This window comes from Coregonus clupeaformis, chromosome 2 (genome assembly GCF_020615455.1).
Source record: "Coregonus clupeaformis isolate EN_2021a chromosome 2, ASM2061545v1, whole genome shotgun sequence".
Lineage (NCBI taxonomy): Eukaryota > Metazoa > Chordata > Actinopteri > Salmoniformes > Salmonidae > Coregonus > Coregonus clupeaformis.
In genome coordinates, this window is record NC_059193.1 from 8,235,840 (window position 1) to 8,256,017 (window position 20,178).

The following is a 20,178-nucleotide window of genomic DNA, read 5'->3' on the forward strand; positions in this document are numbered from 1 at the left end:
ATCAAATCTAATTTTATTTGTCACATGAGCCAAATACAACGGGTGTAGATTCTACTGTGAAATGCTTACTTACAGTGGGGGAAAAAAGTATTTAGTCAGCCACCAATTGTGCAAGTTCTCCCACTTAAAAAGATGAGAGAGGCCTGTAATTTTCATCATAGGTACACGTCAACTATGACAGACAAAATGAGAATTTTTTTTCCAGAAAATCACATTGTAGGATTTTTAATGAATTTATTTGCAAATTATGGTGGAAAATAAGTATTTGGTCAATAACAAGTTTCTCAATACTTTGTTATATACCCTTTGTTGTCAATGACACAGGTCAAACGTTTTCTGTAAGTCTTCACAAGGTTTTCACACACTGTTGCTGGTATTTTGGCCCATTCCTCCATGCAGATCTCCTCTAGAGCAGTGATGGTTTGGGGCTGTCGCTGGGCAACACGGACTTTCAACTCCCTCCAAAGATTTTCTATGGGGTTGAGATCTGGAGACTGGCTAGGCCACTCCAGGACCTTGAAATGCTTCTTACGAAGCCACTCCTTCGTTGCCCGGGCGGTGTGTTTGGGATCATTGTCATGCTGAAAGACCCAGCCACGTTTCATCTTCAATGCCCTTGCTGATGGAAGGAGGTTTTCACTCAAAATCTCACGATACATGGCCCCATTCATTCTTTCCTTTACACGGATCAGTCGTCCTGGTCCCTTTGCAGAAAAACAGCCCCAAAGCATGATGTTTCCACCCCCATGCTTCACAGTAGGTATGGTATTCTTTGGATGCAACTCAGCATTCTTTGAGTTTTTACCAAAAAGTTCTATTTTGGTTTCATCTGACCATATGACATTCTCCCAATCCTCTTCTGGATCATCCAAATGCACTCTAGCAAACTTCAGACGGGCCTGGACATGTACTGGCTTAAGCAGGGGGACACGTCTGGCACTGCAGGATTTGAGTCCCTGGCGGCGTAGTGTGTTACTGATGGTAGGCTTTGTTACTTTGGTCCCAGCTCTCTGCAGGTCATTCACTAGGTCCCCCCGTGTGGTTCTGGGATTTTTGTTCACCGTTCTTGTGATCATTTTGACCCCACGGGGTGAGATCTTGCGTGGAGCCCCAGATCGAGGGAGATTATCAGTGGTCTTGTAGGTCTTCCATTTCCTAATAATTGCTCCCACAGTTGATTTCTTCAAACCAAGCTGCTTACCTATTGCAGATTCAGTCTCCCCAGCCTGGTGCAGGTCTACAATTTTGTTTCTGGTGTCCTTTGACAGCTCTTTGGTCTTGGCCATAGTGGAGTTTGGAGGGTGACTGTTACGCATACAGGTATCCTGTGTTTTTGTGTGTTTCTCTCCTTCTGCCCTAATCACAGGTGTCCTGTATGTTCCTGATTGGTGGTCGTTGAGGTGTCTGCTGATTGGACCAATCAGTGAACATTCCTGTGCATTGCACCACCTGTTACTCGTTTGTTCAATCACACATCCCATTTTATAAAAACCAGACTTGTGTTTGTTGGAGGAGAGAGAGACTTTTTGCCATATGTGAGTATGGGCACGGTGGTGTCCTGTGTGTTGTGTACGCACTAAGTTGTTGGTTACCCTATTGGTAACATTAGTAGAATATATTTCTTTACCTGAGTGTGGATACTGTTGTATCCTGTGTACTTATTTAATTGCTGAGTACCCTGTTTAGTAGTTTTGTGTGTTTTTTGGGAAAAGGGGGGTTTAAGCTAGTTGCCCTTGGGCGTACATTACCCGTAGGAAGAAATCTGTCTATAAACACCAGTTAGACCTGAGCGGACCACCCACTGTATTTTTGTATGGTAGCAGTAGCCTAGCGGTTCTTCAGGCAGGCTAGATCAGTTTAGGGGTTTTACACTATTGTTTCATTTCTTGGGTCCTGCTCAGCCCTTTTTCCCAAACCCTTACCGTGTGTTCATAAATAAACACTTTGTGTTTGACGGTAGTTCATGGTAGTTGTGTCTTATTTGTTCTCACTATTCCATGCCACACTTATAATTTACATGAATTTATGTTACGGGTCTCATGTCCATCCACCCTAGATGTTTAGAGCCACGGGGTTCGTAACATAAAGTGGGGGTTCGTCCGGGATCCTATCTATCCCATGCTACTCATGTAAATTAGTTAGTGTCTGGTTCAGTGTTGAGCTTGGCAGCTGTAACTACCTGTTTTTTTTGTGTGTTCAGTAGTCGACGGCTCGTGTTGCTAGTAGGATGGCTACTTTTGATTTGGAAGCATTTTTGGAAAACCCTACGTGGGATATTTTTGAGAATTGTCGTAGAGTGGATCTACAGGCTTTGGCTGACCACTTTTCTGTACCCATACCGAGGGGTTTAGTGAAAGCAGAAGTTAGGGAAGTAGTGTTAGCGATATTGTTAAACGAGCGAGTGCTTGAGTTACCGCCGCCTGAGTCTGCTGCTCCTGTAGGGGATGTGGTTGCTGTTCCTGTAAGCCCATCAGTGTCTGAGGACGAGGCTAAGGCTCCAGCCACATTGCCCCGTTATGACCCACTCTCCCCACTGACTGACAGTGATGCCAGGATGGATGTCCGCTCGACACGGCTCCAAATAGAGGCGGAAGAGCGGGCACAAATCAGGCAAGACAAGCTGGAGATGCGTAAAATGGAACTAGAGGCAGAACAGGAGACGCGTAAGCTAGAGGCAGAACAGGAGACGCGTAAGATGGAACTGGAGACGCGTAGGCTTGATCAAGAACTGGAGACGCGTAAGATGGAACTGGAGATGCGTAAAATGGAACTAGAGGCAGAAACAGCGAGGTTAGTCTCTGCTCATACTATGCCTGCTAGTGAGCCATCCTCACCAGCTGTGTCATCTGCTACGTTTGATATTAGTAGGCAGATCACCTTGGTACCTGTGTTCAGGGAGTCAGAGGTTGATTCCTATTTCAGTGTGTTTGAGCGTATAGCGGTAGCATTGAAATGGCCCGACGAGGTATGGTGCCTATTACTTCAGTGTAAGCTAACAGGTAAAGCCCAAGAGGTTCTGGCAGCGCTACCTCTTGAAGACAGTTTGAATTATGAGGTGGTCAAAGCTACTGTTCTTCGTGCCTTGAGCTTGTTCCTGAGGCATATCGACAGAGATTTAGGGTCTCATAAAAAGTCTCCTACTCAGACTTATGTGGAGTTTGCTAGAGACAAAGGAAATCTGTTTGACAAATGGCACAGTGCAAGTAAGGTAACTGATTTTAACTCTCTACGGAGTTAATCTTGTTAGAAGAGTTTAAAAATTGTTTACCGGAACGCATTGTAGTTTATCTGAACGAACAGAAAGTATCCTCACTGTCGGAAGCGTCTGTATTGGCAGACGAGTTTGTGTTGACGCATAAGAGCGTGTTTTCGGCTCGTACGGAGAGCCGGGCTGCGGAGTTGCTAACTTTTAATCCTAGTCGACCAGCAGTACATCCAGCACGCCCAAAAGATGTGCGTCACTGTTTCTATTGTCATAAGGTGGGACATATGGTTAATGATTGCTTTCTGCTGAAACGCAAACCGGGGATGCCTCAGCACGCCAGGCCGCCAACGGGTGTTGGGCTGATTCGTACGGTTGTAGGGCCGGAATCAAGACAGAAGCCTCATAGTGAATGTGGTTTGAAAGTCCCTGTCCCAGATCACAGTTATGAACCGTTCATTTTTGAGGGGTTTGTTTCTATATCAGATGACGAAGCGTCTCAGCGTCCAGTTAGAATCCTCAGAGATACTGGTGCGGCGCAGTCGTTCATACTATCTGATGTGTTGCCCTTGTCTAATAATACATATTGTGGTTCCAGTGTGTTAGTACAAGGAATTGAAATGGGATTTGTCCCAGTGCCATTGCACTTTGTGAACGTACACTCTGAGTTAGTCAGTGGATTGTTCAGAGTGGGCGTACGTCCTATGTTGCCAGTAAAAGGTGTGACATTTATAATGGGCAACGATATTGCCGGAGGAAAGGTGATACCCATATTGGAGGTATTAGATAAAAGTGACCAGTCTCTCTCCGAGGAGCTGGCACAGGGTTATCCAGATGTGTTCCCCGCTTGTGCTGTCACACGTGCTCAAGCACGACAAGTGGGTGAAGTGATAGATTTGTCGAACACGATTCTATTCAGAGAGTGTGACCCAGAGGATAGTTCGGGTGCTACCTCTGGTAAGCTGGTGCAGTCTGACCAACTGCCCAGAGAAAGGAAGAAGGATGTGGAACTTGTTGCTGAGGCCATACAGTTACCAGTTACTCGTGAGCAGCTGATCGCTAACCAACAGGTTGACATTAGCCTGGCTAAATGTTTTTCTAGTGTTGTCTCAGAGGAGGAGCTAAAGAAGAAAAACATGGCATATTTCATTGATGGTAATCTCCTCATGCGTAAATGGACATCCCATGTTGACGCTGGCGAAGATTGGAATGCTGTTTACCAAATAGTGATTCCTACAGCCTTTCGACAAAATGTTTTATCCCTCGCTCATGATCACCAGTGGTCCGGACATCTGGGAGTCACCAAGACTTATGATCGTGTTTTTGCGACATTTCTTTTGGCCTGGCTTAAAACAAGATGTGGCTCGGTTCTGTCGGACTTGCCACACCTGTCAAGTAGTTGGGAAACCGAACCAGGTTATTTCCCCCGCGCCTCTGTGTCCCATACCGGCCGTAGGTGAACCATTCGAACATGTGATGGTTGATTGTGTTGGACCATTACCAAAAACAAAATCTGGTAACCAGTTTATGTTGACAATTATGTGTGTGGCCACCAGGTACCCAGAGGCCATTCCTCTGCGAAGGATTACTGCTCCGGTGGTGAGTAAAGCGTTGATCAAATTCTTCTCAACTTTTGGATTACCTAAGGTGATACAAACTGATCAGGGTACGAATTTCCTTTCTAAACTTTTCAAACAAGTGTTAAAATCCTTGTCAGTTATACACCGTGTGTCAAGCGCATATCACCCAGAGTCTCAGGGTGCGCTTGAACGTTGGCATCAGACACTGAAGTCTATGCTCCGTAAATATTGCATGGAATCTGAGAAAGATTGGGATGAGGGAGTTCCTCTAGTGTTGTTTGCTGTCCGTGAGACAGTACAGGAATCCCTAGGGTTCAGCCCAGCTGAACTGGTGTTTGGACACACCATGAGAGGACCTATGAAAGTCCTTAAGGATCAGTTTTGTCACAAGAGTTGTGTGTGAAAGAAAATGTGTTGGACTACGTTAGTCGCTTTCGTGAGCGCCTACATGCTGCCTGTGCTCTAGCAAAGGAAGCGCTGTCTTCCTCACAGAAACGGATGAAACGACACTATGACACACAGGCTGTTTCTCGTTCACTGCAGCCAGGTGACCGAGTTCTTGTGTTGTTGCCTGTGCCAGGAGCGTCATTGTCAGCACGTTTCGCTGGTCCTTATGTCATTGAAACGAAACTAACTGAAACTGACTACGTGATACAGACTCCTGATAGAGATCCGCCACAAAAAGGGGTTGGATAATGTGTTGGCAGATGCTTTGTCTCGTGTGTAATGATCTAGGTTTTTTTTGTTGTTATCCCGGCAGGATGATTTGTGAATTTGGGTGTTGTGATAGTACGTGTGTCGCAAACCATTGTGGTTTGCTCTTTTAAGGGTGGGAGTGTTACGGATACAGGTATCCTGTGTTTTTGTGTGTTTCTCTCCTTCTGCCCTAATCACAGGTGTCCTGTATGTTCCTGATTGGTGGTCGTTGAGGTGTCTGCTGATTGGACCAATCAGTGAACATTCCTGTGCATTGCACCACCTGTTACTCGTTTGTTCAATCACACATCCCATTTTATAAAAACCAGACTTGTGTTTGTTGGAGGAGAGAGAGACTTTTTGCCATATGTGAGTATGGACACGGTGGTGTCCTGTGTGTTGTGTACGCACTAAGTTGTTGGTTACCCTATTGGTAACATTAGTAGAATATATTTCTTTACCTGAGTGTGGATACTGTTGTATCCTGTGTACTTATTTAATTGCTGAGTACCCTGTTTAGTAGTTTTGTGTGTTTTTTGGGAAAAGGGGGGTTTAAGCTAGTTGCCCTTGGGCGTACATTACCCGTAGGAAGAAATCTGTCTATAAACACCAGTTAGACCTGAGCGGACCACCCACTGTATTTTTGTATGGTAGCAGTAGCCTAGCGGTTCTTCAGGCAGGCTAGATCAGTTTAGGGGTTTTACACTATTGTTTCATTTCTTGGGTCCTGCTCAGCCCTTTTTCCCAAACCCTTACCGTGTGTTCATAAATAAACACTTTGTGTTTGACGGTAGTTCATGGTAGTTGTGTCTTATTTGTTCTCACTATTCCATGCCACACTTATAATTTACATGAATTTATGTTACGGGTCTCATGTCCATCCACCCTAGATGTTTAGAGCCACGGGGTTCGTAACAGTGACTGTTTGAGGTTGTGGACAGGTGTCTTTTATACTGATAACAAGTTCAAACAGGTGCCATTAATACAGGTAACGAGTGGAGGACAGAGGAGCCTCTTAAAGAAGAAGTTACAGGTCTGTGAGAGCCAGAAATCTTGCTTGTTTGTAGGTGACCAAATACTTATTTTCCACCATAATTTGCAAATAAATTCATTAAAAATCCTACAATGTGATTTTCTGGATTTTTTTTTCTCAATTTGACTGTCATAGCTGACGTGTACCTATGATGAAAATTACAGGCCTCTCTCATCGTTTTAAGTGGGAGAACTTGCACAATTGGTGGCTGACTAAATACTTTTTTCCCCCACTGTACGAGCCCTTTCCCAACAACGCAGAATAAGAAAAATAGTGATGAATTAAACAGTGATTAATCTGTGAAGGAGAAATGAATGTGTCTTAAATAAAATGCAAAAAATACATTAATAGAAATGCATAATGACACATAATTATCTGCAACATCAACCATAGAAGACATATATTTTATTTTATTTTTTATTTCACCTTTATTTAACCAGGTAAGCCAGTTGAGAACAAGTTCTCATTTACAACTGCGACCTGGCCAAGATAAAGCAAAGCAGTGCGATAAAAACAACAACACAGAGTTACAAATGGAATAAACAAAACATAAAGTCAAAAATACAACAGAAAATATATATACAGTGTATGCAAATGTAGCAAGTTATGGAGGTAATGCAATAAATAGGCTATAGTGCAAAATAATTACAATTAGTATTAACACTGGAATAATAGATGTGCAAGAGATGATGTGCAAATAGAGATACTGGGGTGCAAATGAGCAAAATAAATAACAATATGGGGATGAGGTAGTTGGGTGGGCTAATTTCAGATGGGCTGTGTACAGGTGCAGTGATCGGTAAGGTGCTCTGACAACTGATGCTTGAAGTTAGTGAGGGAGATAAGTGTCTCCAGCTTCAGAGATTTTTGCAATTTGTTCCAGTCATTGGCAGCAGAGAACTGGAAGGAATGGCGGCCAAAGGAGGTGTTGGCTTTGGGGATGACCAGTGAGATATACCTGCTGGAGCGCATACTACGGGTGGGTGTTGCTATGGTGACCAATGAGCTAAGATAAGGCGGGGATTTGCCTAGCAGTGATTTATAGATGGCCTGGAGCCAGTGGGTTTGGCGACGAATATGTAGTGAGGACCAGCCAACAAGAGCGTACAGGTCACAGTAGTGGGTAGGAGATGGGGTTTTGGTGACAAAACGGATGGCACTGTGATAGACTACATCCAATTTGCTGAGTAGAGTGTTGGAGGCTATTTTGTAAATGACATCGCCGAAGTCAAGGATCGGTAGGATAGTCAGTTTTACGAGGGCATGTTTGGCAGCATGAGTGAAGGAGGCTTTGTTGCGAAATAGGAAGCCGATTCTAGATTTAACTTTGAATTGGAGATTCTTAATGTGAGTCTGGAAGGAGAGTTTACAGTCTAACCAGACACCTAGGTATTTGGAGTTGTCCACATACTCTAGGTCAGACCCGTCGAGAGTAGTGATTCTAGTCGGGTGGACGGGTGCCAGCAGCGTTCGATTGAAGAGCATGCATTTAGTTTTACTAGTGTTTAAGAGCAGTTGGAGGCTACTGAAGGAGTGTTGTATGGCATTGAAGCTCGTTTGGAGGTTTGTTAACACAGTGTCCAATGAAGGGCCAGATGTATACAAAATGGTGTCGTCTGCGTAGAGGTGGATCTGAGAGTCACCAGCAGCAAGAGCGACATCATTGATATACACGGAGAAAAGAGTCGGCCCAAGAATTGAACCCTGTGGCACCCCCATAGAGACTGCCATAGGTCCAGACAACAGGCCCTCCGATTTGACACATTGAGGCAGTCATTTGAGAAACCAAGGCTTTTTAGTCTGCCAATAAGAATGAGGTGGTTGACAGAGTCGAAAGCCTTGGCCAGGTCGATGTAGACGGCTGCACAGTACTGTCTATTATCGATCGCGGTTATAATATCGTTTAGGCCCTTGAGCGTGGCTGAGGTGCACCCATGACCAGCTCGGAAACCGGATTGCATAGCGGAGAAGGTACGGTGGGATTCGAAATGGTCGGTGATCTGTTTGTTAACTTTGCTTTCAAAAACTTTCGAAAGGCAGGGCAGGATGGATATAGGTCTGTAACAGTTTGGATCTAGAGTGTCACCCCCTTTGAAGAGGGGGATGACCGTGGCAGCTTTCCAATCTCTGGGGACCTCAGACGTTACGAAAGAGAGGTTGAACAGGCTAGTAATAGGGGTTGCGACAATTTCGGCGGTTGGTTTTAGAAAGAAAGGGTCCAGATTGTCTAGCCCAGATGATTTGTAGGGGTCCAGATTTTGCAGCTCTTTCAGAACATCAGCTGTCTGAATTTTTGTGAAGGAGAAGCGGGGGGGGCATGGGCAAGTTGCAGCGGAGGGTGCAGGGCTGGTGGCTGGGGTAGTGGTATCCAGGTGGAAAGCATGGCCAGCCGTAGCAAAATGCTTGTTGAAATTCTCGATTATTGTAGATTTATCGGTGGTGATAGTGTTTCCTAGCCTCAGTGCAGTGGGCAGCTGGGAGGAGGTGCTCTTATTCTCCATGGACTTTACAGTGTCCCAAAACATTTTTGGAGTTAGTGCTACAGGATGCAAATTTCTGTTTGAAAAAGCTAGCCTTTGCTTTCCTATCTGCTTGTGTATATTGGTTCCTGACTTCCCTGAAAAGTTGCATATCGCGGGGGCTATTTGATGCTAATGCAGTACGCCACAGGATGTTTTTGTGCTGGTCAATTTTTTATTTTTTATTTCACCTTTATTTAACCAGGTAAGCCAGTTGAGAACAGGTTCTCATTTACAACTGCGACCTGGCCAAGATAAAGCAAAGCAGTGCAATAAAAACAACACAGAGTTACATATGGGGTAAAAAAACATAAAGTCAAAAATACAACAGAAAATATATATACAGTCAAGGGCCGTCAAGTCTGAGGAGAACCAGGGGCTATATCTGTTCTTAGTTCTGTATTTTTTGAATGGGGCATGTTTATTTAAGATTGAGAGGAAATTACTTTTAAAGAACAACCAGGCATCCTCTACTGACGGAATGAGATCTATATCCATCCAGGATACCTGGGCCAGGTCAATTAGGAAGGCCTGCTCGCTAAAGTGTTTTAGGGAGCGTTTGACAGTGATGAGGGGTGGTCGTTTGACCGCGGACCCGTTACGGACGCAGGCAATAAGGCAGTGATCGCTGAGATCCTGGTTGAAGACAGCGGAGGTGTATTTAGAGGGTAAATTAGTCAGGATGATATCTATGAGAGTACCCATGTTTACGGATTTAGGGTTGTACCTGGTAGGTTCATTGATAATTTGTGTGAGATTGAGGGCATCTAGTTTGGATTGTAGGATGGCCGGGGTGTTAAGCATATCCCAATTTAGGTCACCAAGCAGTACGAACTCTGAGGATAAATGGGGGGTAATCAATTCACATATGGTATCCAGGGCACAGCTGGGGGCTGAGGGGGGCCTGTAGCAAGCGGCAACAGTGAGAGACTTATTTCTGGAAAGGTGGATTTTTAGAAGTAGAAGCTCAAACTGTTTGGGCACAGACCTGGATAGTATGATAGAGCTCTGCAGGTAGATCTCTACAGTAGATTGCAACTCCACCCCCTTTGGCAGTTCTATCTAGACGGAAAATGTTGTAGTTGGGGATGAACATTTCAGAATTGTTGGTGGCCTTCCTAAGCCAGGATTCAGACACTGCTAGAACATCAGGGTTGGCGGAGTGTGCTAACGCAGTGAATAACTCAAACTTAGGAAGTAGAGTTCTGATGTTAACGTGCAGAAAACGTAGGCTTTTACAGTTACAGAAGTCAACAAATGATGGCTCCTGGGGAGTAGGAGTGATACTGGGGGCTGCAGGGCCTGTAAGCATTTTCCCGTCCTGGGGTCTGAGACCTTGTGGGAAACTGCGGAAGTGAAGAAGAATGTAGCTATGACAATTTACATGAGCATATACTAGTTATCATCATCATGATTTCTATAGTTTAGACTCGCTACCTAGCTAGTTGTTGTGTTTTCCAGCTAGCAATAATAGCACTTACTAAAACTAATAAATTAGCTTGTGTTTAGCTATATTGAAACTTACTCATAGTGTGTTGACACAAGTAGCTAGCTAGTTAGTTAACTAGCTAGTTAACATGATGGGTGTGACTCACGTAATACCCTTTGGGTACCGATACCCTGAAAATTAGGATCAGGGAAAATTAGACCATCGAACCCAGCTAACGATAGCTAGCTAGTTAGCTAGCGAGTAGCGACCATAGCATAGCTATTTTCCAGCTTTCGGTAGCCAGCTATTCAAGGTTAGAAAACCAGCTAGCTAGCTAGCTAGTGTGATAGCTAATCCAAAGAAACTCAACAGATTGCATGGAAAGTATATTCTGTAGATGGTAACTACCTAGCTAGTAAGCCTAGTTGGTAGGCCTAATAAAAACTCCAGAAAAGCTAACGTTAGCTAGCTAGCTACAGTTGAATAGCTAGCCAACTCTAGGCTAGCTGGCTGGCAAATGCTATCTAGCTAGCTAACTACCTATACTAAATCATCCAGCAGAATTCAAAACAAATTGCACGTACTTTCTATCTCCTGTGTTGACGTTTTTGTATTGTCTATGACATTTTGTTTCTTTCGTGGCAATCTCTCATGTCTGGATTTTGAACACCGACCTTCTTCTCGACCCGTTCTTTGCGCACTGTCACATGACGTCAGGGTCAAAATAATGTGGGCCCGTTCAAGGTCGTCGTTATTTCAAGTGTGTTGCACAGATGGGTAGATCTTGACATGATGCCTTAATTTAGGGATAAATAAATAATTGCACCAATGCATCCTATCCAAAAGTGAGAATGTTCCTCAGCAGTGAAACCCTTGCAAGGTTACATGATGGAATAAGAGTCTGTCTGATTCAGAGGGGTTGGGTTAAATGCGGAAGACACATTTCAGTTTAATGCATTCAGTTGTACAACTGACTAGGTATCCCTCTTTACCTTTCCTTTCTTATGAACATTTTAAGTGCATTTATAAACCATTACTCAACCAAGCTTAATAAGCTTACAATTTGGCAAGCACGAATGACTACCTCACAGTTTTAACCATAAATGTTTATTAATGTGTCTAAAAATGTTTAATTAATGGTTCAAGTAATTTACCCATTGTCAAGTGCAGCATGAACTGATTTAACAATTTAAAGTATTGTGAACCTTTTTTTGCCATTGGGCCGGGGTATCAGACTCCAGAGCCCTTTATTGCAGAGTTGTGTCAATGAGGTGGTCGGTTTTCAATTGGCTAACAAATATCACATGTTTTGTGCAGGCTGAAATGTGCAGGCACTGAAATATGGTGCGTTGGGATATATGGTTGGGATGCTATCGGAAACTTTAACGTTTGTAACAAGCATGGTAACAAGCACTTGTTGTTACACCGCTCTAATTACATACAGCATTTACCACCACTTACATGTTGTTATTACAATGTAACTATGTATTATTACAATTAATTACAATACTTGTTAGACTGTAATAAGGACCCTTTAAAATGAACTGTTACCAATATGCTAAACACGATAATCATAAAAAAACAGTTTTTCTACGTTTTCTGAATGTAGTCAACAGGAGTGAAGTTTGCTATTAGGGCTCTCTCTGGAGACAATCCCCTGTACTTCATCAAATTGATAGTTATTGATTGAGTGCAAGATTGAGACGTTACCACGTAGCCACAAAGGTTTGTCATCCAACTCTGTCAAAACATTGATTGATTGAGAGAGCAGATACAAGAAGGTTATGATGGAATAAAAAGTGAATTGTGTGGAATAATAGCTCCATGGAGAGCTGATCTCAATTTTATGTAGAACTTTTTGCTACTATTTTACTCATAAGACATGACTTCATTTCTAACAACACAAAATACTTTTCTAGGAAAATATCACACAATTATACCCTTAGCCTTAGCTGGACTATTTATGTGAGTTTTCTCCTGTTCCCCGTCTGCCTTCTGCAGTGAGAATAATGGTCTGACATGGTGGTACACAGTTTCTCACTTCTGAATATAGACTCTATTCTACATTTACATTACATTTACGTCATTTAGCAGACGCTCTTATCCAGAGCGACTTACAAATAGGTGCATTCACCCTATAGCCAGTGGGATAACCACTTTACAATATCTTTTTTTTTCTTTTTTTTTTAGGGGGGTAGAAGGATTACTTTATCCTATCCCAGGTATTCCTTAAAGAGGTGGGGTTTCAAATGTCTCCGGAAGGTGGTGAGTGACTCCGCTGTCCTGGCGTCGTGAGGGGAGCTTGTTCCACCATTGGGGTGCCAGAGCAGCGAACAGTTTTGACTGGGCTGAGCGGGAACTATGCTTCCGCAGAGGAAGGGAGCCAGCAGGCCAGAGGTGGATGAACGCAATGCCCTCGTTTGGATGTAGGGACTGATCAGAGCCTGAAGGTACAGAGGTGCCGATCCCCTCACAGCTCCATAGGCAAGCACCATGGTCTTGTAACAGATGCGAGCTTCAACTGGAAGCCAGTGGAGTGTGCGGAGGAGCGGGGTGACGTGAGAGATCTTGGGAAGGTTGAACACCAGACGGGCTGCGGCATTCTGGATGAGTTGTAGGGGTTTAATGGCACAGGCAGGGAGCCCAGCCAACAGCGAGTTGCAGTAATCCAGACGGGAGATGACAAGTGCCTGGATTAGGACCTGTGCCGCTTCCTGTGTAAGGCAGGGTCGTACTCTCTGAATGTTGTAGAGCATGAACCTGCAGGATCGGGTCACCGCCTTGATGTTAGCGGAGAACGACAGGGTGTTGTCCAGGGTCACGCCAAGGCTCTTCGCACTCTGGGAGGAGGACACAATGGAGTTGTCAACCGTGATGGCGAGATCATGGAACGGGCAGTCCTTCCCCGGGAGGAAGAGCAGCTCCGTCTTGCCAAGGTTCAGCTTGAGGTGGTGATCCGTCATCCATACTGATATGTCTGCCAGACATGCAGAGATGCGATTCGCCACCTGGTTATCAGAAGGGGAAAGGAGAAGATTAGTTGTGTATTGTCAGCGTAGCAATGATAGGAGAGGCCATGTGAGGATATGACAGAGCCAAGTGACTTGGTGTATAGGGAGAATAGGAGAGGGGCCTAGAACTGAGCCCTGGGGGACACCAGTGGTGAGAGCACGTGGTGCGGAGACAGCTTCTCGCCACACCACTTGGTAGGAGCGACCGGTCAGGTAGGACGCGATCCAGGAGTGAGCCGCGCCGGAGATGCCCAGCTCGGAGAGGGTGGAGAGGAGGATCTGATGGTTCACAGTATCAAAGGCAGCAGACAGGTCTAGAAGGACAAGAGCAGAGGAGAGAGAGTTAGCTTTAGCAGTGCGGAGAGCCTCCCTGACACAGAGAAGAGCAGTCTCAGTTGAATGACCAGTCCTGAAACCTGACTGGTTTGGATCAAGAAGGTCATTCTGAGAGAGATAGCAAGAGAGTTGGCTAAAGACGGCACGCTCAATAGTTTTGGAAAGAAAAGAAAGAAGGGATACTGGTCTGTAGTTGTTGACATCAGTGGGATCGAGTGTTGGTTTTTTGAGAAGGGGTGCAACTCTCGCTCTCTTGAAGACGGAAGGGACATAGCCAGTGGTCAAGGATGAGTTGATCAGCGAGGTGAGGTAGGGGAGAAGGTCACCGGAGATGGTCTGGAGAAGAGAGGAGGGGATGGGGTCAAGCGGGCAGGTTGTTGGGCGGCCTGCAGTCACAAGTCGCAAGATTTTATCTGGAGAGAGAGGGGAGAAAGAAGTCAAAGCATAGGGTAGGGCAGTGTGAGCAGGACCAGCAGTGTCATTAGACTTAACAAACGAGGATCGGATGTCGTCAACCTTCTTTTCAAAGTGGTTGACGAAGTCATCCACAGAGAGAGAGAGGGGGAGGATTCAGCAGGGAGGAGAATGTGGCAAAGAGCTTCCTAGGGTTAGAGGCAGATGCTTGGAATTTAGAGTGGTAGAAAGTGGCCTTAGCAGCAGAAACAGATGAAGAAAATGTAGAGAGGAGGGAGTGAAAAGATGCCAGGTCGGCAGGGAGTTTAGTTTTCTTCCATTTCCGCTCCGCTGCCCGGAGCTCTGTTCTGTGAGCTCGCAATGAGTCATCAAGCCATCTGTGTAGGGGCAGAGTGAGTAGTGTTGGAGGAGAGCGAGAGAGAAAAGGATACAAAGTAGTGGTCGGAGACATGGAGGGGAGTTGCAGTGAGATTAGTAGAAGAGCAGCATCTAGTAAAGATGAGGTCAAGCGTATTGCCTGCCTTGTGAGTAGGGGGGGACGGTGAGAGGGTGAGGTCAAAAGAGGAGAGGAGTGGAAAGAAGGAGGCAGAGAGAAATGAGTCAAATGTAGACGTAGGGAGGTTGAAATCCCCCAAAACTGTGAGGGGTGAGCCATCCTCAGGAAAGGAACTTATCAAGGCGTCAAGCTCATTGATGAACTCTCCAAGGGAACCTGGAGGGCGATAGATGACAAGGATATTAAGCTTAAATGGGCTAGTGACTGTGACAGCATGGAATTCAAATGAGGAGATAGACAGATGGGTTAGGGGAAAAATTGAGAATGTCCACTTGGGAGAGATGAGGATTCCTGTGCCACCACCCCTCTGACCAGATGCTCTCGGGGTATGCGAGAACACATGGTCAGACGAGGAGAGAGCAGTAGGAGTAGCAGTGTTTTCAGTGGTAATCCATGTTTCCGTCAGCGCCAGGAAGTCGAGGGACTGGAGGGTAGCATAGGCTGGGATGAAGTCAGCCTTGTTGGCAGCAGAACGGCAGTTCCAGAGGCTGCCTGAGACCTGGAACTCCAGGTGTGGGGTGCGTGCAGGGACCACCAGGTTAGAGAGGCAGCAGCCACGCGGTGTGAGCGTTTGTGTAGCCTGTGCGGAGAGGAGAGAACAGGGATAGGCAGAGGCATAGTTGACAGGCTGTAGCAAATGGCTACAATAATGCAGAGGAGATCGGAATGAAATGAACTAAACATCTGGGAAAGGAGAGAGTAAAAACCAAAACTCCCAAATATAACTCTCCCAACTTCACCTCAGAAACTATAATTGTTTCACTGAACCACCCGAATAAAACTCTCCCAACTTCCACTTTAGAAATTAGAATTGTTGTGAACTACAGCGGTTCAATGTTTCAAGGAATAGACTCAACTTACTTTATTCAGCTAGCTAACTATGACGCTAAAGCTAACTAGCATGCTAGCATCCAATAACACACAGTTTAGTACCAATACTTGGTTACAACAAACTACCAATAGTGTGTTAACACACTAAACAGATAATTCGTGTCCGTGTCTAGTTCCTTTCATAACGCAGCAATAATTAAACGTTGGCTAGCTAGCACAAATATATTGTATTTAGCTGCTACAGTACAGCTAGCTGGTCGTGTTGGCTAGCTAGCAATGGCTGCTGTGTTGACTTTGTTTGAATAACGGCGGCGCTGCGAACAAATGTAGCTGGCTAAAAGGATATTGTATTTAGTTGCTACCGTTGCTAATAGCTACTCGCCAGCTAGTCCAGGAGGTGAGTTAGCTAGCTAGCTAGCTTCGTACTACACCCGGCACCGCCGAATACAATGCTAACCTACAATAACTACCCACAACAGCCCACGATGCCTACCTATAATACCTAATAATATACAGCCCACGATGCCTACCTATAATACCTAACTACAATCTAAATACATAGTTTAAGCCTTACTCGACAAAGCCCAAGCTATGTATAAAGCCAAACTTACCCGACGCCAGCTGTCTGGGTGGCAGACTGCAATCAGTAGCTGTAATTAAGTACAGCAGCTACCAACCACCTAACGTTAATGCCTCGGATAATGAGGTTAGAAAAACAGCTGAATGGTAGGCAGCTAGCTGGCTTAATTACAGGTACTCTTAAGCGTGAAATAACATTGGAAACAACTATCCACAGTTGCTAAAAGTTACCAGTAGCTACCCGCTAGCTAGCTAGCTTTGTTGGTCCAGGTAGTGGGTTAGCTAGCCTCGTGCTTCGCCGGGCTCCGCCGAATACAATACTTACCTACAATAATGACCTACAATAACCTACAATAACTACCTAAGTAAACTACCTACAATACCTAACTACAATACCTATCTACAATCTAAATACATGGTTTAAGCTTTACTCAACACCATATAAGAAGCCAAGCTTACCTCCTGCTAGAGAAAACACAACCTCTCCCGACCAGGAACAGCACAGACCAAAAAGTTTGGATAGTTTGCCAAAACCAATCGTAACTCGAAGTTAGAGAGGTCTTGATAGAAATATATTTTTGTAGTTCTGAAATCCTATCATAACTCAATTTGTAATCCTATATTGATACATGTCTGCCTCTCCATTAAGCTGTGTGTGTTACCAGCCTGTATTCATTCAATAAACTTTATACAGATAGCTCTCTATGGATTATCTGTAGGTGGTAAACTATCCACAGGCTGTCCGTTTTTAGTTTTTATATCTAGCAGATGCAACCACTCCTGTAGACAAAATGCACACAATATTAACTGCAAAAGCCAGGGGCTCAACTTTCACTGGGGATGGGGGGGGACATGTCCCCCACACATTCTGAAATTGCATTTTTGTCCCCCCCCATGCGGACGCCTCTGAGCGTCTGGTAGGCTTTTTGGTGTGTTTATCTGACTGGATTAAAAAAAAAGAATAATAATTATGTCCCCCCCACTTCGAAAACTAAAGTTGCGACCCTGGCATGTCAAAAATATTTGCCATTGACACATTATGAATCAAACTAATAGTATATTAATAGTTGCTCTATAAGAGAGACCAGAACAGAGTCTATAAGCTTTGACTCTAGTTTGACTCTAGTAAACTATCAATGCATTGAACCAGGGCCAGACAATACTGTTGGACTCTAGCATCTGTCTGCTACCAACACATGAGAATCGTGTTCCCTGCCCTTTACTCCTACAAAACATGCCTGCCTGCATCCCATCTGTCTGTTCCACCTTTATCCTCACAACATGAGCCCAGACCAGAAGGAAGGGAGGGAGGGACTATTTTCTCCTTGGAAGTACCAATTTGAAGGTCGCAGAGGCTTTCCCCACTTCCGTATAGTCCCTGTTTGTGGGCTAAATTAGTGCTGGCCCACGCCAGCTTTTAGAGCCCATTATCCGAAGGGAGAGGGGGGGGATAGGGCTTCCCGCTGCTGTCTCCCAGCCCTGGCATCTCTCTGGCAGAGAATGAAGAATACCTTCCCAGTGGCAAAAACAAAACCTTCCCTGCTTTATGAGTCATTGACATGCAGAGTTACATCCAGCACATAAACCCTTATTCCCTGCAACATTATTCATTCAGAAAGTCAATTCCCAGTGTTATTATTCTGCCATAAATCAGGATTCCAAAACAATGTGCCAACTATCGGAGGGGAAACATGATTGAGATGTAGCACTGACAGGGTCATAAGAGTCATCCCAATTTGCATTAATCAGCTCTGAGTCCACCAAATACTGAGATTTACTAAAATGATTGAGTCCACATCTCTGTACCGAATCCTCCAGTAAGAGCTATCGGTGCCCACCTAGGAGAAGTCATGGCTGCCTGGTTTGATCTCTGGGTGAAATGAGGCAGGGGCCATATAAGTTCACAGCAACGTGACACAGTAAAGTCCCAAATCAGAACAGATGCATGGTCTCCTCTCCTTTATAGAACAGGAAAAAGAGAATGTTCCAGAATATCCCAACTCAACTAAGCAAACTATCAAGAGCAGGTACTCTGGCAGTGTATGGTGAATACATTATGATTATTAGCTAACTAACTACATATGCCAGGCTGTCCCAAGAGTCCAGGATATTTTAAAAAATCCCAATATACGTAGTTAGTTGTTTTATTATGTAGCTTCCAGTTCAGTGAAATCCAAAATGTATAGGTCCGGACGTATTCCCTATATCATTATGGGAAAGATTCCATCTTCGCAGAAGCTTGGCAAAGCCCGGGCATTTCCACAGCACATGCTGAAAAGTACCAAGGTCAATGTGGTGCAGAACTCACATAATGGCGATGGACTAATACCCATGTGATGTCTTTTTTGAGGTGTTAGATAGGTTCTATGGCCAATTTTTGTATTAATGAATTGGTGATTGGGGTTTCTAGACTATGTAGTATTTCTGATGTCCAGTGTGAGGGAATATCAAAGTCCCTATTCCCAGCTCCCAGGCACATGCACAGATAGGGCTCTACCTGCAGAGCACATGCCCCTTTGCCCTTCCAATCTCCAAAGTGCCCTTTTCGGTTGTGGTATAATTCAACCCACAGCCCACAAGTCGTTGTTAAATTCTCATCTATGCTTCAGAACCAAAAAGTTGCGCGTCTTGATTGTCGACCAATGACCAGTCATCAGCATTGGCGCCCAAAGGCAGGTGTTCATATCAAGATGACCAGAAATAACTTGTTTAATTAATTTCCTCCAGTTTTGCCTGGAAAAAACATAGTAGGCCTACGTTTATCATTCATATAAAATACAGTTGATACATTTACAACTGACTCATCTTTGCCAGAATAATAGGCTACCTGGCATTTTGATTTATATTTTTCATATTTCAGATAGGCCTGTTTGGGTGGCTACTGGCTATACAAGTATGTCTAAAGGTAAGTAGCTGCAGCTGTAACATCGCACTGCCTTCAATATTATTCTAGCAGATTTATTATGATATGTGTGCGGAAGAACAGGGCTACCCGGCTGGCAACGAGCACTCTGCAGGAAGGCTGCCCTCCAAAGTGATGGCAAGGTGTAGACAGAACATGCTTTCCATCCGATCCTACAACCTCTGCTAAAATTAGGCCGTATGATCCTGCTTCCTCTGGACTCCAGAGAAGTGACATGATATATTCCTAGTTGATATTGGCTGCTAACATGAATGACTTTCAGCTCCAAATGAAGGTGTAAAACGCAGTGTATTTCTGTAGCCTATTTCGAGTTGTGAAAATGCATCACCATTTATGGCTGTAATGACAGGGTACATTTGCACAGTGATTGTGCGCGCATGTTCACGTGTGCACACGTGCAAGTTCGTTACCACTCCTTTTTGGGGGTTGCTGGTCAAAAAGTTTGAAAACCACTGGGATACATGATAGTGGCAAATGGAGTTGGTTGGATATACAGTAGTAATGGTAGGCTAATATTCAGAACAGGGCTACCCTGCTGGCTAATATTCAGAACAGGGCTACCCTGCTGGCTAATATTCAGAACAGGGCTACCCTGCTGGCTAATATTCAGAACAGGGCTACCCTGCTGGCTAATATTCAGAACAGGGCTATCCGGCTGGCTAATATTCAGAACAGGGCTACCCTGCTGGCTAATATTCAGAACAGGGCTACCCTGCTGGCTAATATTCAGAACAGGGCTATCCGGCTGGCTAATATTCAGAACAGGGCTACCCGGCTGGCTAATATTCAGAACAGGTGCCCTTTTTTGGGGGGAGCACATGCCCCCCAAAAGATCTGTGCATGGCCCTGCCAGCTCCATTTAGAGTGAATAAGAAGCCTGGTATCTTGTTGCGGTCTCTGACTCCTGTAGCCCAGCTGCTATTGATGTGGAAATGTCTCTCAGGAAAGCACAGGTCAAATTGTACATGAGACTCCTGACCACTACCCTGGCCTCTCAACCATGGACCTGCCCCTAAGGATCAACAATCCTCAGCTCCTCTCTCCCTGACGCTGCCAGGGATAAATAGAG